General features: G+C 44.7%; 1 protein-coding gene and 2 pseudogenes across 7 annotated transcripts in view; 1 reads left to right on the top strand and 2 right to left on the bottom strand.

The window, feature by feature from the left end:
- Positions 1 to 17,899, top strand: part of DLG1 (discs large MAGUK scaffold protein 1) — a 1,062,265-nt gene that overhangs the window by 230,650 nt on the left and 813,716 nt on the right. The gene's annotated exons all lie outside the window — the stretch shown is intronic.
- LOC100483047 lies at positions 914 to 15,808 on the bottom strand (annotated as a pseudogene).
- On the bottom strand, positions 15,234 to 17,818 carry LOC105242139 (annotated as a pseudogene).

The raw sequence follows: 17,899 nt of genomic DNA, 5'->3' as shown, positions 1-17,899 counted from the left end.
GAGTAGAGCAAGTTCATTTTCTATGTATAGACTTGCTGTGCTTTGCACATGTTAGTCATTAGCTGCACTTGAAATATGGCTGTTGTCAGATGTTGAACTCACATGTTGCAATGGTTTCTCTCAATCATTTCCTTGCCTTTTTTTTTTTGGTGTGGTACATTCAATCAATCTGGAATTTAAGTTTTTTGTTTTTGTCAATGTTTTCTATCGAACTTTTATATTATCATATATTTTGGGCTGTCTTCACATCCCACGTTTATCAGAATCCTTTTGCCTATACGTCCTTCTGAAATAGATACGGTTTTCTTTTTAGAATTAGCTCCTTTTTTAACCTATTGGTGGTATGTGTAATGTGTGCATTTTTTGTGTACTTTTGCCCTGAGGTAGATTTTGTATCTTAATTTTCTCTAAAGGTATAATTAGTTATACTAATGGCATATTACAGAATCCAATTTTCCCCATAATTAGGTTCCTAATTTCCATGTCTGTAACATGCACATGGATTTATATGCATTGTCTCATTTTGTGGATCCAACATGCATGTAGTCTTCAGTCGCTGGTCCTTTGAGTCTACTTATCAGTAATTTACACTTAGCCTCATGTGAATAAATGACAATCACAGACTGATACATATACCATAGCAATAAATTCCACCCAATACCATTTACCTTTTTCCCCAAAATCTTATCACAACTTTCTCTCTTGTAAAAAATAAATTTCAGAACAAGGCATTTAATTCACTTTAATGAGGAAAATAAAGAAGATTCTATCATTTGGGAGCAAGGAATGTCCAGCTGTGGCTGAAAGGTACACCCTGAGAATTAAATGATTTTAATGAACCCATTGAGGTTTATAAAGCTGTGTTAGCCTAACATCAGGAAGGGCCACAAGATACAGGTACAAATGTCCCTGTTCATTTTCCAGTGCAATTGTCCCAGGATGCTGTGTTATAAACATTCTCACTGTCTGCAGTGCTGGAAGCATCTGTGGAATTGGAATTGCTCACCACAGTTCCCACAGAAGAAAGACCAGTAGTGAAGCCGTGCATCTGCTGTGCACAGATATCTCTAATGTTAAAGCAAGATAGTTCATGACACTTCCCTGGTGGGTCCTCACTGCTCTGGTCCACATCAGTGTCCTTTCTGCAAAAGGGAGACTTGTTGAAGATAATGTGGAGACACCCACCCAGTCACCAAGATGCCACTGCTCATGCACGTGCTGCCGATAAGCTTCCTGGCCAAGGTGACTGTGTGGGCGTCTCCAAACCACAGTAGTCAAGCTGCTGGTGGCCCACCGCCAGCAGATGGGGATACTGGTGAGACCGGACATGTGGTCGTCTTTTTCTACAGAGTAGATGAGCACAGAAAAGATGGAAATGGCCACAAACAGAAAGAGAAGCAGCGGCCCAACCTCATGGTAGCTGTGTCTTAGTGTGGCAGCTAGAGACCAAAGTCCTACGTAGTGCCAGGCAAGCTTGAGAATTTGGAAAATTCTCATAAGCCTGAGGATCTCAACCACCTTGCCCATGTTCTCAATGTCCTCACTCTCTTCCTTCTTGGTGTCTACAGCCAAAGTGGCATAGAAGGGAATCATGAAGATGAGGTCCATTTATGTTCAGAGCATTTTTCCAGAATTTCTTTTGACGGAGCAGCAACCAGCCAGATGGCAAAGTTCGCAGGTGAACCAGTGATGCACGAAGTCTCCAAGCCTTCCAGCACGGGGTCATGCACTTCTCTGTCCTCATTCGGGAACTCTGATATACTGTGGACACACATAGCCACAATGGAGGCCAGCATCACGCTCACGGAGGAGATGGCAATGAGCTTGGAGGACAGGCAGGCAGTAGGCTGGGTTTTCCATTCGAATCCAGATCTTCTTCCGGAGCTGACCAAATCACCCCTTGTCAAACTTCTCCAGCTCCTTCTCAGACAAGACTCTTCAGAGGAGGAGCTGGTACTCTCGTCTTTGCTCTTCTCGTTCCAGTCCTTCTCTGTGGTTTTCTTCCTTGCGTTCCTGGTAGAGCGCTTACTGCGGCAGAAACTGATGAAGAGCTCCTGGGTGCCCCAGTACTCCATCTCCTGCCAGAACAAAAACTGACACTGCAGCTTCCCCGTGTAATAAAAATGCAGAACATATCTGAACAAGGAGGTGTTCCGATCAAAATAATACTCTTAATTGGCCTCGCTGTCATCATCGCACGGCTCCAGAATGGCCTCTTCTGAGTGGCAGGTAAGCAGCTTTCTGAGTCTGGTGTGAGGAAACCGCAGGAGAGTGCTTTAGTCAACGCACTGCTGAAAGCACGCCCCCCCCCACGTTAAAATTGCCAAGTTCCTCCTCTTGTCCAGGGCGATGGAAAAACTCACCAAACACCACAGTGGATAGAGAAGGCAGGGAGCTGGACGGGAAGGGAGATGAGGAAGTTCACACTGCACCCTTGTGGTGTAGATGTCACACTCTCTGCCCTCATTCTGTCCGGTGGAATGTCCATCATCATCCAAGAAGCTCTGCCCTTCTTCCCTCGCGGAATGTGCGGTGCACTTAGGCATTTAGTGGCCAAAAAGTAGAGAAGAATTCTGTTCTTTGGTGTATCACCCAGAGCAATTGCTGGGAAATCACTCTCACAGATTTGGGTGAGATAGGATCCTCCACCGACGGGCTCCTTTGTCGTCTGCAGAACATCTGCAGAATCCTAAGTTTCTGCTGTTCCCCGAGTCTGCTTTGTGGCACGCACTCCGCGGCGAACTGCGAGTCCAGGCGACTCAGGCTCGCGGAGCTCTCGATGCCGCCCGCCCGCGCTGCAGGGATCAGGCCTTGGCACACAGCCCCGCGCCTGCGGTGGCGGCGGCGCGAGAGCCCGGTGCCCCGCCCCGGTCTCTCCGTCTGTCCGTTCCTGCAGAATCCAATTTTTAATGTTTTCACTGAAATCGCACTGGGTTTATGGGTTAATTGACAAACATTGGCATCTTTATAATTTTCCCATCTAGGCACGTTTATCCCAATCCCTCTTTCCTTTAGTAAACCTTCCTTTATAATGATCTTTCCCATTTCTTTTGGGGTTTTATTCCCATGTATTTGTCTGGTTTTGCTCGCTTGTGAATAGGCATGATCCTTATATCTTCTCTTACAATGCTATTCTACTTTCAATTCCACCGTTCCTAGTCCATATGCCAACACATTAGACGTAACTGTGGTTTCTGCTGCTTTGGGAACAGCAATAAAAAAGGGGAATGATCAAGTGCTTCACCAGTCACTCCTAAAGAGGAGGAAAAAAGAAAAGAATTAAGTCCTATTGTTCCACAAGTGCTCTTCCCCCCTCCTCCCCCAACTCTCCCTTAAGACCCTTTCGTTTTTTTCATTTTACTTTTGTATTCTCTTGCTCCCTCTCCCCTGGCAGTGGAGTAGTTCAAACTGGTTCTTCTGGTCTATTCAATCTTTTTTTTTTTTAACCCTGGCAAGGTCTCCATTAAGTTTAGCCCTTGGTATTCTATTGTTCTTTGTTCTTGAATCTATGGATACGGGATGATTTGGAAGGAAGGAAGGGTAGTTTGATGGCTCAAGTTATGACCACAAATAAGTACTTCAAATAACCATGTCATGTGTCTCCCGTTGAATAAATATTTGTATCTCACAAGGACCAATTGTCAATGTGTAAATATGTATCTAGAGTTCTGTATTTTTCACTATCCAGACTTTTTAATTGGGTAGTAGATAGATTTGGTGACTTTCTAAACAGGGCGGGGGGGGGCATGTGGAGGTAAGGGAAGTGATGGGGGGGAGGGGTGGGGGGGGGGAAGTATGTTCCCACCAGCCTTCTCTCTCAGCTTCTTCTACTCTGTCACTTGGGTTGCCCCATGCCAGACCCCACACTTTTTGAAGCTTGTGCCTGTGGAAGTGAGAAACTAACCCCAATGCCCTGAGACTTTCCAATATCTGATCTGGTCATTTCTCATACCCACCCCCTCTAAGGTTCCGATCTAGGAATTGATTTGAGCCAGGAGACATGCCTGGCTGTGATTCCTTCTCTCTCCCTCCACAAAATTCCTCTCTGATGGACACTTCCTTTAGGTTCCAAGTTCTCACCACCTATAGCATCTAGCAAAGATCTATAGTCAGAGTCTTCCAGGCCTGCTTCCTGATACGTAATGAGAGCTTTTGGAATTTAGCAAAACTCTAAATTGATGGCTATGAGGTTCTTTTTCTTTTTTTTTCCTTTTTTTAAATTTAAATTCAATTAGCCAACATATAGTACATCTTAACTCTCAGATGTAGTATTCAACAATTATCAGTTGCATATATAACACCCAGGGCTCATCACATCACGTGCCCTCCTTAATGCCCATCACCCAGTTACCCCATCCCCCCACCCACCTCCCCTCCAGCTACCTTCAGTTTGTTTCCTAGAGTTTAAAGTCTCTCATGGTTTTTCACCCTCTCTGATGACTTTCCATTCAGTTTTCCCTCCCTTCCCCTAAGATCCTCTGTGCTGTTTCTTTTACTCCACATATGAGTGAAACCATATGATAATTGTCTTTCTCTGATTGACTTATTCCACTCAGCATAATCCCCTCCAGTTTCATCCACATCGATGCAAATGGTAAATATTCATCCTTTCCGATGGCTGAGTAATATTAGATGGCTATGAGTTTTAAAAATTAGCTCTGAGAACTCTAAGTTTCTTGAGCAAGGTACAGGCAGTAGCTTGCTTCTCTTTGTGTGAGGTTATAATCCTAAGTAGTTTTAGTGAATGGGCTACATGAGAACATTATTTACAGGGGGAATTATATTTAGTTTAGTTAAATATTTTTATAACATTATCATTTTTACTTGCTAAAGGGACTGCACCAGACTAAGGTTAAGAGTGGGGAGGGATGGGGCACCTGGGTAGCGCAGTCGTTAAGCATCTGCCTTCAGCTCAGGGCGTGGTCCCGGCGGCGTTCAGGGATGGAGCCCCACATCGAGCCCCACATCGGGCTCCTCCGCTGGGAGCCTGCTTCTTCCTCTCCCACTCCCCTGCTGTGTTCCCTCTCTCGCTGGCTGTCTCTCTGTCACATAAATAAATAAAAAAAAATCTTTTTAAAAAAAAGAATGGGGAGGGATGCAGGGGGCCAAGTGGCAACCAGGACACTGCCCTCCCTATGTGTTTGCCTCAGTCCTTGGAGGTTAGAACAAGAAACATTGTATGTGGAGTTGGGAAGCTCTACAAAGCGTATATCAGGCATCTCACATAACATGATATCCACAAGGCTGAGCAAAGATGGGTCAACCAGTTCTTTAGTTTTTGTCTTAAATTTAATTTATTTAAAAAAATTAGTTATATCCTAATTGTTCAAAGTTCAAAAGATAACAAAGGGCATACGTTAAAAATCTCCTTCTCACCTCTCTGTCACCACTACCAGTGCTCCCCCACCACAGACAATGTTACCAGTTTCTTGTGCATAATTCTAGGGAATTATATATATATATATATATATATATATATATATATATATATATTCACACCCATATAATAATCTTGTCAATCATTTGCTATCACTACATAAAAATGTTTTTTTAGTTTATAGCCAAATAGTATTTCTTGTCAATCATTTGCTATCACTACATAAAAATGTTTTTTTAGTTTATAGCCAAATAGTATTTTGTTGCATAAATATATCATAATTATGTAGTCAGTCCCCTATATGTGGATATTTAGCGTTTTATTCCCCATTTATTCTTGATATTACAAATAATGATTCAATGCTTATACATATTTCCTTTTCTTCCCTTCTCCCTTTCCTCTTTTTATCTACCCAATTTTTGTTGATTAAGTTATATTTCTTAGTGTTTCCCTTTGTGTTACTGAATATACTTAGACCCTTATTGCCGGGTTTGTCCGCTTTAAGTGGTATCTTTTGACTGCAGCTACTAAGGATAAGAAAATCAACATATTTATATTACCTCCCACTTTTTTCTTTCCTCTCCCAATTGCTGTTAATTATATCATTTCTCCTTCATCTGGGTTATCACCACTACATTTGTTCCATAACCATAATCACAACATTTGCTTTGGTCTTTGTCCTAAATTTACATAGACTTGACATTAATTGCTAGAGTTTTGCTATTGTTTCTTTCTTCCCTGTGTTTGTCATTTTTGCTTTCCTCTTTGTGATTCTCTTACATTTTCCCTGAGGCCTGACGGCTCATAATGTAGTTCATTCTTATCTTGCCATCCCTTTCTTGAGCTCCTGCTTAATTGCTTCATTAAAACTTTCTAATTCATGGGGAAATATTTGGTGACAATTTTCACCTACATTTTTTCAGATGAGTTTTCTTTATCTGCCATGAATTTTTCAGGTACTTTTTCTCTTTCCCTCTCTTACCTGTCTTTACCTATTGTGCCGTTCCATTTTGATTCCCCGTCTTGGAGGGATATCAGATTTTATTGAACCAGTTCTTTGACCTGTCTCTGTTATTTCTTATTTTGCCCATTTATCTGTGCTTCTTACTATGGTTCTTCTGCTCCGTGGTGGCTCTTGTTGTCAATTTGTGCATGCTTCTTAAACTTTAAGAAATATACAAATTTATTAAGAGGATATTTCTCACATTAAGTGTTCTTACTACAATAAAAAAAGAAAGAAATATACAAACCATCTCTCCCCTTTCTGAAATTCAGTATTATCTAGTGGCTGACTTGAGAATGTAGAAACGCAACTAGAGATTTCCTGGAAAATTAACTGAACAGACTGTCAAGCATAAAACCAATTTAAATTAATGGAGACGCTGTCTGTGAAGGAGTTAGAGCTCAGTATACTCCCAGGCTTGGTTTTGACAGAGTCTCTAGTCAGGCCGAGAAAGGCGAACAACCCCATGTTTTCTGTCAGCCTTTCTGAGCTTTCTTACTACGTGGCACAGGGGGCAAAGAAACATACAACACAGTTTCTTCCTGTCCTTGCAGCTGAGCTCATGCCTATTAAGAGAAAAACGGGTAACACAAAAGATGCTTAAATCACATCCTATTGCATCTTTAGTTGAAGTGGCTTTTCATCACTAATTTTCTTGGCATTCATCACACTCCACTGTATTTTCTGTTCTCTTTGCCTGTATTCCCCACTACATGGTAAGCTCTATGAACACAAGAATGGTGATTGTTTTGTTTACTATTGAATCTCCATCTGCCTCACACAAAATTAGTGCTTAGTGCCTACTCAATTTGATTGTGTAGCATTAAAGCTGCAATTCTGATTTTGGACAGGAGCTTGTGCTTATCTATTTATTTTTGAAATATTTTCAATAAAAATGTGTTAGGTTTGCCAAGATAAATTTGTTTTAAAAATGAATTAAACATTTACCATATGATCTTAATTAATTTTTAAAATGCAGAAGCATCAAAAAACCCAGGATGTAACATACTCTATATCTTGAGGTCTTGCTCTCAGGTCTCTTCTCTTTTCAGGAAACTCATCCACTGCTATGGCTTCAATTATCACCTATATGTTGATGACTCATAAGTCAATATGTCCTGAGTTTCATGATTAATTTATTTAATGCCTACAGATTGCATATCCTGCAGATTTTTCATGTTCAACATGTTTGAAATTGGAGCCATCATTCTCCAGTTCCATACGAAAACATTTTCCCCTCTTGTCTTCTCTGTCTCCGTGGACACAACCACAATCCACCCAGTTGCCCCTGCCAAAACCTAGTTATTCCTGAGTTCTTCCTTCTCCCTCATCCTGTATTGCTAGCTTGTCTCAAAGTCTCATTGATTCCACTTCATTATTGGTTTTCTATAAACATTAATATTCTCAGACCAATACCTACATATTATAACAGTACAATTAGTACAGAATTTAGGATGAAAATGAATAATTTCCCCTCCCGCTCTTCCCTAGACATAGTACCACTCTCTAGAGTCCAGGGGCAATCTTTTTTAACTTTTCTGATTTTAGCTCCTTCTGTCACTGTGGTTTTCAACCAGGGTAATTTTGTACCCCCCAGGGCTAATTTGTCAGTGTCTGGAGACATTTTTGGTTGTCACAACTTAGAACAAGGGCGCTACTGACATCTTGTAGATAAAGGCCAGGGATTCTGCAATGTACGGGACAGTCTCCAGACCAAAATGTTAATAGCGCCAAGACTGAGAACTATTCTTGTGGTTGTCTTCAAAATGCCAAAAATACACTTGTATCTCTAATGACCTTCCCTACAAAAATAGTACACTGAAGTTCATTTTTTTCATAATTCTTTCTCCCCCTCTCTTATTCCTAATGTTTACAGTATTGTTAGTAATCATAGTTTAATCATACAGTCAACAGCCATTTATTGAGCACCATGTGTGCCAGGCACTATTCCAAGCATTTGGAGCTTGGTAGCAAGCAAGACAGAGATAGCAGTTATGAAGCTTGCTTTCTTAAGGAGGAAATAGGCCATGAAATAAATTAAAATAAAGAAAGTAGCTAAATGTAATTTTAAATGATGTTCATAAACATTTATTTTTTTCCTAAACTTGCACCAGGATTTGTTCACTTCTCACTTCATAGAATGAGGATGCCAGCTCTATTGTCCTTTCTTCTTTTATCATCTTCTCCAAACCAAGTTCTGCTAACTGCATTGTATTAAGTCTTTTGCCTACTTGAAATAGCATCCCCAAAGTGATATGTGAGTCATTTTCTAAAACTATACAAAATAGATTTGAGTATTAGGACACTATGTGGCTCAGCAACGAGCATGATTTTTTACAGTTGTAACCAACTAAATTCTGTTCATGATTTTCAACTTCCGGAGTTGAAAGCAGAAAACTTTACTGAGAGACTCAGTTGTTATAGAACATAATATCAAAGTAAACTGGAACTTACTATATAGGTATGGGTGATTAGATAGATAGATAGATAGATAGATAGATAGATAGATGATATATAGATAGATAGATAGATAGACAGATAGAAATACGGTATATAATGAAGAAATACGAGCAGCATTCCTTCCATTAGAAGAGCAAGCTTCTCTTCCTTTCAAGACGCCATGAAGGCATCGCTTTGATGATGACACCAACTGACTCCCTCAGGTGCTTTCACAAGTTAAACCTAGATCTTTTGTGGGATGTTAGAGGGTTGCTTCTATATCCATTTGGTCACTTCTGACTGTTCTGAGAGCACGCAGCCATGGTCTACTTATCTCCTGTCTTCTGGTGTGGTTGAAGTAGGTGTAAGTTTTATCATGGTACCAATGCATTTTACCCTGGGGATATTTACTTAATAACTTAGGAGCTAGTTCAAACCTGCCCATCTCATCTGGAATGGTCAGATCCCAGAGACATCTGGGATTAGCTTCTGATTTAACATAGCCCACTATAGTTTCTTAGAAATGTTCTGGAATCCAAAGTCAAGGCTTTTGAGTCACTTAAGGGATACTGTTCTTAGATTCGAGATTCAGTAGATTCTTTTTCTTTACACACCGTCGAGTGCTGAACTCTATCTTAATTTGTTGCATATTTGGAGCAAGTAGACATATTTCTTTTGTATATCTATTGTCTATTACTATGTAAAAAACCACTTCAAAACTCAGTAGCTTAAAACAGCCATCTTACGCACTCATTATTTTGTGGATCAGGAATCTGCACTGGGCTTAACTAGTGGTTCTTCTGCTAGTCTTGCCTGAGGTTATTCACGTGGCTGAAGCCAGCTGGCAGATAAGCTGGGGGCTGATTTTCCTGTAGCTGAGGTAGCTAGATAAAGGAATAAAACTAGAAGATGCCCAGTTAAATTTGAATTTCAAATAACTAATAATTGTTTTAGTATAAGTTTGTTCCATGAAATGTTTGGGGCACACTTATAGTGAAAAATATTTTAAGTTCATCTGAAATTCAAATTTAACTGGGGGTCCTCTATTTTATCTGGCAGCTCTTCATAGGCGTACTCATTTGAAACAGTTCATGTTTATTCTGCATGTTTTTTTCCTCCAGCAGGTTAGCTTGGGCTTCCACACATGGTGGTTTCAGAGTAGGAAGAGTGCAAGCCCCATGGAAAATGCACTGTTCAAGCCTCTTCATGGCTCATGTTTGCTTATGTTCAGACTGCCCAAAAAAATTCACATGGCCAGGTCCAGAGTCAATGTGGGAAGGGACTACACAATGGTACGGATACAAGAAGGCATGGTTCATTGGGAACCATTACTATAAGATTTTCTTAGAGGTTCGGCTCATTGTTTTTCCTCTCTTATTCGCCTCTAATTTTTCTAACCTCTCAACTGATTTTACCAAGTCCCCTTTTGTTCATGAGTTCACCCACTACCTCAAATCCTCTGCCATTTTGTTCCACTTTGGTCTGGTCAACCAAGTGTGCTGGTTAGCTGTTATCTTAAAACTAACCTTTATCGCTTTCCCCGAGTTTGGCTCACCATTCCCTTGATTTGGTATTTCCCTTTGACTTGAGTACTACCTTGTTTAGTTGGAGGACATGTTCAAATAACTCCTAAGAAAAGGTCCACAGGAGATAAACTTCCTGAGTACTTTCAGTCTTAAAAACATCTTTATTGTCTCCACATAACTGCTTGATAGTGTGTTTAGAGATAGAATAATAGAGAAAAGCATATGTTCTAAGGATTTAAAGGCATTTATTCATTGACATTGATCATCCAGTGTTATGAATAAGAAGTCTGATGCCAATATGATTTTTAGATGATTTTCCCCCTACCCTTGAAAGATTTTAGGGTCTCCTTTTAATCTTTATTATTCTAAAATTACTTGAGGATGTGCCTTGGTAAGGGTCTTTTTTTAAAAGATTTTATTTATTTATTTGAGAGAGAGAGCATGAAAAGGGGGGAGCAGAGGGAAATGGAACATCAGACTTCCAGCTGAGCAGGGAGCCCAACACAGGGTTCCACACGGGGTTTGATCCCAGGACCCTGGGAACATGACCCGAGCCAAAGGCAGACACTTAACTGAATGAGCCACCCAGGCACCCCTGTGAAGGTCTTTTCTTATTGGTTGTATTGGGCAAACAATACACTTTTCTTTGTAATTAAAAGAAGAGATACAGAGAAAAATGAGATTATATGTATATATCATCCATAATTTATAAACACTAACACTTTCTTGTATTTGTTTAATATCTTTGTATTAACAGATCAAATTAAGTTACATATGCTGTTAGAGTCACACTTTCTTCCATCCCTTCCCAGAGGTAATTGATATTGTAAAATTGATGTGCATCTTTCAGTACCCATTTTAAATTATTCTAGAAATATATCCATCCAAAATAATATATAGCATTGTTTCATATGCTTAAAATTATATAAATGGCATTATCCATATATTTCTACAAATTGCTTATTTCACACAACATTAGGTTTCTGAAAATTGTTTAGACTGATATATAGAGATCTAGCTCACTCATTTTGACTGCTTTATAAATTCTGTTATAAAAATATAGGATAGATTACTCATTCAAAAACCTATGCAGCAAGCATCAACCTTACCGCTGAAACATGGACTATTAAAATGGGAAACAAGACAAGATTGCACTGTATCATTAGTACTGTTGTTCGGGAGGTCTTTGACAGTGCAATGAGATAAAAAGGAATGAGCTATAAAATATTGAACAGGAAGAGATAAAACTGTCATAATTCGTAAACTATGTATATCTACTTAAAAGTAAGAAAGAAGAAAAATAAAACTAATAAGAGAGTTCACAAAAATGACTGTAGAATGACAGCGCTACATCAGGAATTTTATACAAATCAACAGTAATTGTTCTTTTTATTAAATTTTAGAATGAAAATACATATATGTACAAAATTCAAAAGAAACAAGAAAACAGAAAAAAATATGAGCCTCTTACTGACTTTTTCCCATGCAAGCCCAATATATCTGTCAGGAGGTAGAAACTGCTGTGCCATTCTGTGTGTATCATTACAAAGAGAATTTATACAATCTCAGAAAATGTAAAATCGTATAATGATGGAATAACGCAGATGATGTTTATGAAGATACACACAGTGCAGTTTATTCAACTTGCTCTACTCTCACACAAATCAACTAATTTTGGTGAGGGAAGAAGCCAGTCCCCACTTTCCCATGTTGTTAAAGTAAGCCAGGGCACAGGGTTCCTGTTTCCTGTGGGCCAGAATACATCCTGAGAAGGAACCTGGGGCAGAGGCCTGCTCACAAGCAAAAACACCCACCTCCCTGCTGACACACACAGCCCTCCTGCCATAGGGCCCCCAGGGAGCTGAGGGTCCCCGAGTCAGTTAGAGGTTCCTGGGAGAAAGGTGTGCCTCAGGGGAGACTTCACACCCGGGAGCCACAGAGGGGCTGCTCGGCTGCTGGGAGCCTGAGGACCTCAGGTGTGCCCACCGCAGCATCAGAAAGGAGTGACAAATGGTGCTGGGGTAACCTGTTATCCGCTGGGGGGAAGAAGTAAAGTTGGATCCCACCTCCCACCTTGCACAAAGGTAAACTCCAAGTAGACCTGTGAGACAAGCCTTTCAGTGGAAATTAGCAAACCACACAGGAGACGCTTTGGCCTGGGGGAGGACATCCTAAGCCACACACAAAAACAAGAGGCAATAAGGGGAAAGGAGCCTGCCCTCAGGGCAAACAGGAGGCCATGAGCAAAGAGAGGAGGGAAGTAGCAGAGTGTGAGGTGATGCCTGCAGCCTGTGTAGCAGACAAGGGATTGGCCAATCTTCTGCAGGCCTGTGCTGGACTGTGGTGAGAAACCCATCTGCCTCTTAGACCATCTAGGGGGAGGGGGGCAGCAGAAGGGAGCCTGGGGCCAGCCCTGGCCACAGCTGACAAACCCTAAGCTGAATGGTGCTGTGGCGCCTTACAGACTGACCTGGTGTGGGCCCCGGCTACCTGTGGGTGGCACATCAAAGTGAGGGGTTGGTGGAGGAAACTGCTTGGAGCCTGGCACATGGGGTCCCGGTGAGGAGGCAGAGTCTGGGACTGGCTGCATGGGCTGGGAAGCCGGATGTCTGCCACCTCCTGTGTGTGCACTTCAGGGAGCGGGGAGCAGGGAGGTCAGATCCCAAGATCCCCAGGAGAGGTAGCAAGCAGGGGGGGGCGGGGGGGGCGCTGGGAGTTAGTGTGCAGCCCCTACATACAGGGCCCCAGTGTAGGCGTCATCAGGAGACGGTTAAGAGGCAAGACCAGGCCTTTTGTGCGGTTAGAAGGCAGTCTGTGGGGACGGGCCCCCAGATGTACCCAAGAGGCAGGCTCGGCTGGGGCGGGCCCATCAAGGCAGGGCACTTCCCCACAGAGCATGACAAGCTGCAGCTCTGATGCCCTTGTCAAATGTTTACCATGGGGAAGCCCAGGAAGAATCTGTTCGTTGTAGTGGGCAGGTGGGCAAGTTTGGTGCTTGGTGGTCCCCTGCTCCTTCATTCTGAATTAGGTACGGGGCGGGGGGGGGCGCACCACGGCCTTCCTGGTGCTGACAGCCTCTGAAGGTCTTCATCAGGCCCTGACTGCAGGCATGCTCCCGAATCCCCTCCACTGGCCCTAGGGCTCCTGCCCCAGCATGGCCACCAGTCAGGGGATAAAGGGCAGGCCAGGGACCCGAGCTAGCAGACTCGGGAGGTGTTTGGGGGAGAGCAGTGCCGGCAGATGCACAGGAGGCTCCTGCCTTGGGCCAGGACCCCACCCTGGAGACCCTCAGATGCCCACAGGCTTCCCTGTGACAGACAGCGGCTCAGGAGACCAGCAGGACGTCTCCAAGGCCCTCCCTGTGACAGAAGTCAGCTGTGGCCTGAAAGGGCCAAGGGCCTGCCTTGGAGACGGGGGACAACTGCCTGTGGCAGCGCTCGAATGGGGGTTTGGCAGAGCGCAGAGCAGTGGGGAGGTGCCTGNGCGGGGGGGGGGGGGGGGTGCGTGCCTGTGTGTGTGTGTGTGTGTGTGTGTGTGTGTGTGTGTGTGAGAATGTGAGCCCTGCTGGGCGTGTGTTGTCACAGCAAGCACAAGTCACATGCTGGCCATCCAAGGTGCCAGTGCCTGCGGAGAGGCAGTGTCCCCACTGCAGGTTGGAAGATTCCCCAGAGATGGTCCTGGGACCTGGCGGGCACCCATACCTGCTAGTCAGCCCGAAGGGTGGGAGGGTGGGTAGAAGCGGAAGACGTGTAATCCACCTGCCACCCAAATCCCGGGAGAAAGGAGGAACAAGTAAAACGATGGTCTGTGTGGAGGAGAGCAGCCAGAAGGCAGAGCAGGCACAGAGTGCTGATGCCCAGGGCACGGTGGCCCAGAGCAGCACCCCAGGGAGACCAGGAGAGGGCACCAGGCACAGAGGCGGCACTGCCCAAGGGAAGCTTCCTGTTGCCTGGGTTGTGGGCCAAGGCTTAGGGGAAGAGGACCATTGCCTGACACATCAAAAACACGCAGGGGAGCTGGCTTCGGTGATGCAAGGGCCAAGGGTTGCTGGGAGGGCTGTGGTGGTGTGGAGAGGGGCGGCCACATGAGTCGTCCAGATCCACAGAGTGTTTCCGTGCACAGGGCCGGGTTCCCCCTTTCCTCCAGGGCGTGCCGGCAGCTCGGATGAGGGGTGCAGACATGTCTCTCCCGACGGGCCGGCCATAGCCCTGCCAGGCACCCACCCCAGCGTCTGCCCTGCCACCCTGACGGCGAATTCGTGGAGGGCTCCACTGGCCCCTTCTCGGATGTCACCGAACGGACCGGGGAGAGGGCAGAAAGGAGGTTCCCCCAAAGGAAGAGGGGGCCAAGACTTCTCTCTCTGCCAGGATTTTGGGCTTGGGGTCCCAAGGAAGGGAGTGGGCCTGGAAGTAGGTTTCCCGGCCGCGTCACAGGAGAGAGCTCTGCACCACGTGGGCACGCAGCGAGCGGCACCCACCGTTGCCACACTTGTGCATTAAATGCACGGGGATGGCTTGCCAAGTGGTCCCCAAGGATGTGTAGACAGACCCCAAGGATACTGACCTTCCTGCCCAGGCTGGCAGTCAGGGGCAAACAGCTTCATCGAGGGATTTCTCTGGTCCTGGTGCCAGGCACTGTGCCGCCTGCTTCACACGTGCTGTGTCCTGCAGTCCTAATTCCACTAGCCCCCCTCTGCTCCCTGGCCCCCAGCCCCTTCTCGAGGCTTATCCTGAGCCCTCCAGCCCACCTCTACCCCTGCCTCCTGCGAGCACTGGTGAGCGCGCCCCTGTCAGGGAGCTAAGGCCCCAGTCAGTTAGCCCTGGTCGCCTGTCTTTGTCTTCCTCCGCATATGGACTGTCAACTCAAGGACGAGTTCCATGTCTCGTTCTTGCCAATCAAAGCACACGACTTTATTGATGATACACACAAATGGAGGTTAAGTCAGCACAGCACAGAGAAGGGGAGAGTCCTCTTTGGAGGCATGGGTTCACCAGCCACCAGCTCACACAGCAGAAGGAGTAGATGGGAAAGAATTCAACCTAAGCGGCAACGGATGCGTTTTCAGCACGAACCCCGACCCGTGCCTGGTCTCCACAGAATGGTCCAGCTCGGACAGGGAGACCACCACAGGCAAGGCCTCCCTCACGATGCTCTCATAGGAAGTTCTGTAGCCACAGCTGGCGGCTGAAAGGATCCCTTTAGCACAGGAGGAAGGCCGCAAGGGAGTGACTGACAATGCACGCTGCCTGCAGACTGCAAAACCCAGAAGTTACTCAGAGCTCTGGGGGGACCCCTGCCTGGCCCAGAAGAGTGTGGTCCTCGATGTAGCAAGTGTAACTTCCACCCCGTGGTGTGGTGACTGGCTAAGGCTGGATCTTCCGCAGCACCCACGTCAGATTCTTTGAACGAGAACACGAGCGTGTGTTCACCAGAGGGGTTTGGGTGGATTCGGCTCCGTTCCATTCGAGATGGCCATTTAAGAGGCCAGGCTGTCGGGCAGAACCTGTGCATTTCCGTTCCTGATCAAGAGGGACATGAGTGAGAGCAGCATTCAGGCACCCAGCAATTCCCCAGCCAAGACCGGCTTTTCAGACAAACCCCTCAACAGTTTCAAAACCTGAACCTCAGCACATCTACTTCCCTCAGATAGCAAAGGAAACTTCAAGTCTGAAACGGACTTGGCAAGCATGTTATTAATAACTGTCATGCCTATTAACAAATCTAATCCGGCCCGCTGCAGAAACGAGTTGCAGCAATGTGACACAGTCTCCCGACACACTTCATTGATGTACATCTTAATCTGGCCCTGATTTTCAACCCTTGCGTTCAAGTTATCCAGAGCACAGAGAGCCATCTCCTTAATAGCAGGGCCGGGAGTGGGGATCGTGTTTCTAACAATGGAGAGGCTGGCCAAATGACTATTGATCATGGCTAAATGAAAAACCAGCATCCTTGGGCTGAGCAAACCACATTTTCCCCTGAATGAAAGGACACTTAGAGAGGTCAAGTACACACCTGAAAGTTGTAATACATTAAGCCTCACAAAAAATGTGGTAGTTTTAATTGCGGAAAGGGTGATTTTTCTTTTATTATTAGGACAGAGTTCTCTTTGGGAGTTCCTGTGTTCTTACTGCCCATGGTTTATTCAGCCTCATAGTATGGACTTTGCTTTTCCTAGGTCTTTGTGTTTTTGGGGGGTTTGTTTTTGGTTTTTTGGTGTTTTTAGGTCTTTGACTAAAGTTCAGAAGCCTTAACTGTCCTCACCTTGTCTGAAGCTTAATGTGATTGCAATCTCTTCTGATTAGTGGGTAAACACTGTAGTAAATTTTACCCCTGACCTCCAGAACTGTTTCTACTAAATCCCCTATTTCAGTACATCCTACACTTACAAAAGTCACAGAAGGTTCACCCTCTTCTAAAAGCTATCTAGTTGTTGTGATTGCTGGACATTCTTTTTTGGTACGCAAATTGCACTAACTGCCATTCAATCTGGGACTAGGGGCAATGCAAATACTAGATATTTTATCTGAATTTCCTCAGATGGACACGTCAACACTTAGAACACAAGGGTATCAGTATCTTTCTTTCTTCACGGGGGTCTTGATTTTCAAATGTTCCTTCTCTGGCTTTTACGTCCTTTACACTCATCCCCCTGTTTCCTCAGAGGTGCAACATTTGACTTTTCCAGCACCAAAGTAAGAAGGAAGGAAACCAAAGGCTGGGAGAGGAAGAGTCTGAGCTGCCTCTGGACCCTGTATTCTGACTCCAACACCTCTATCCCCACCCCTTATCTCCAGGATATCACACTGTGTGGAGCAATTTCCTTCCTTCCTTGCCTAAATTTGTGTCTGCAGGGAAGCAAGAGAGATGGGGCTTGGTAGATGTACTGGCACATAAATGCCCTCTCTCCAGAGTGACAAATCTAGCTTTCAAATGTGTCGCATTTAGGTCTCAGGCACACCCTTCACCCTGTGCTCCAAACACTTTCATCACCGCCCCTCACCACCACCGAATGCTTACTTTTTCCATTTCCTTGCCCTCCAGCCACTCTCTCGACCTCACTTTCTCCCCTCAAATGCCCACTTACCCCTCATTTCTGCCCCACTGATTTTGTCGCTGCTTCCCCCAGAGCCAAAAAGGATTGGGATTAAGTATTGCTTTTTTCCTTCTTTTTTGAAGAATGGGCTCTGGTTGCAAGTTTGCTTCTATCACCACCCTGTGGCCAGTTCAGGCCCCACATTTCCTTGAAGAACTGCTTCAGTTTCTATTAAATAGTGTATATGTTTTTTCTTCCTTTCCCTGGAGTTGTGCCGCCCCCTAGAGACAAACAAGGAAACCGAAAGATAGTGGTTGGTAAAGATTTAGGTCTGGGTGGTAAACCACAATTCTTACCTTTCACTGATTCAGGACTCTGCCAAATGATTCTCACCTCTCACTCCTGTATCCCAGCATCAACTCTTCCCCTGACCCCATTCATCATTTAGAGAACTAAAATGAGCTGGCGGGTAGCCTGGAGATGTAGGGAAATCTGACTCTACCCCTTCAGGTCTCTGC

This window comes from Ailuropoda melanoleuca, chromosome 1 (genome assembly GCF_002007445.2).
Source record: "Ailuropoda melanoleuca isolate Jingjing chromosome 1, ASM200744v2, whole genome shotgun sequence".
NCBI classification, from domain to species: domain Eukaryota; kingdom Metazoa; phylum Chordata; class Mammalia; order Carnivora; family Ursidae; genus Ailuropoda; species Ailuropoda melanoleuca.
Note: the sequence above shows the minus strand (reverse complement) of the source record. Positions and strands in the feature narration are given on the sequence as shown.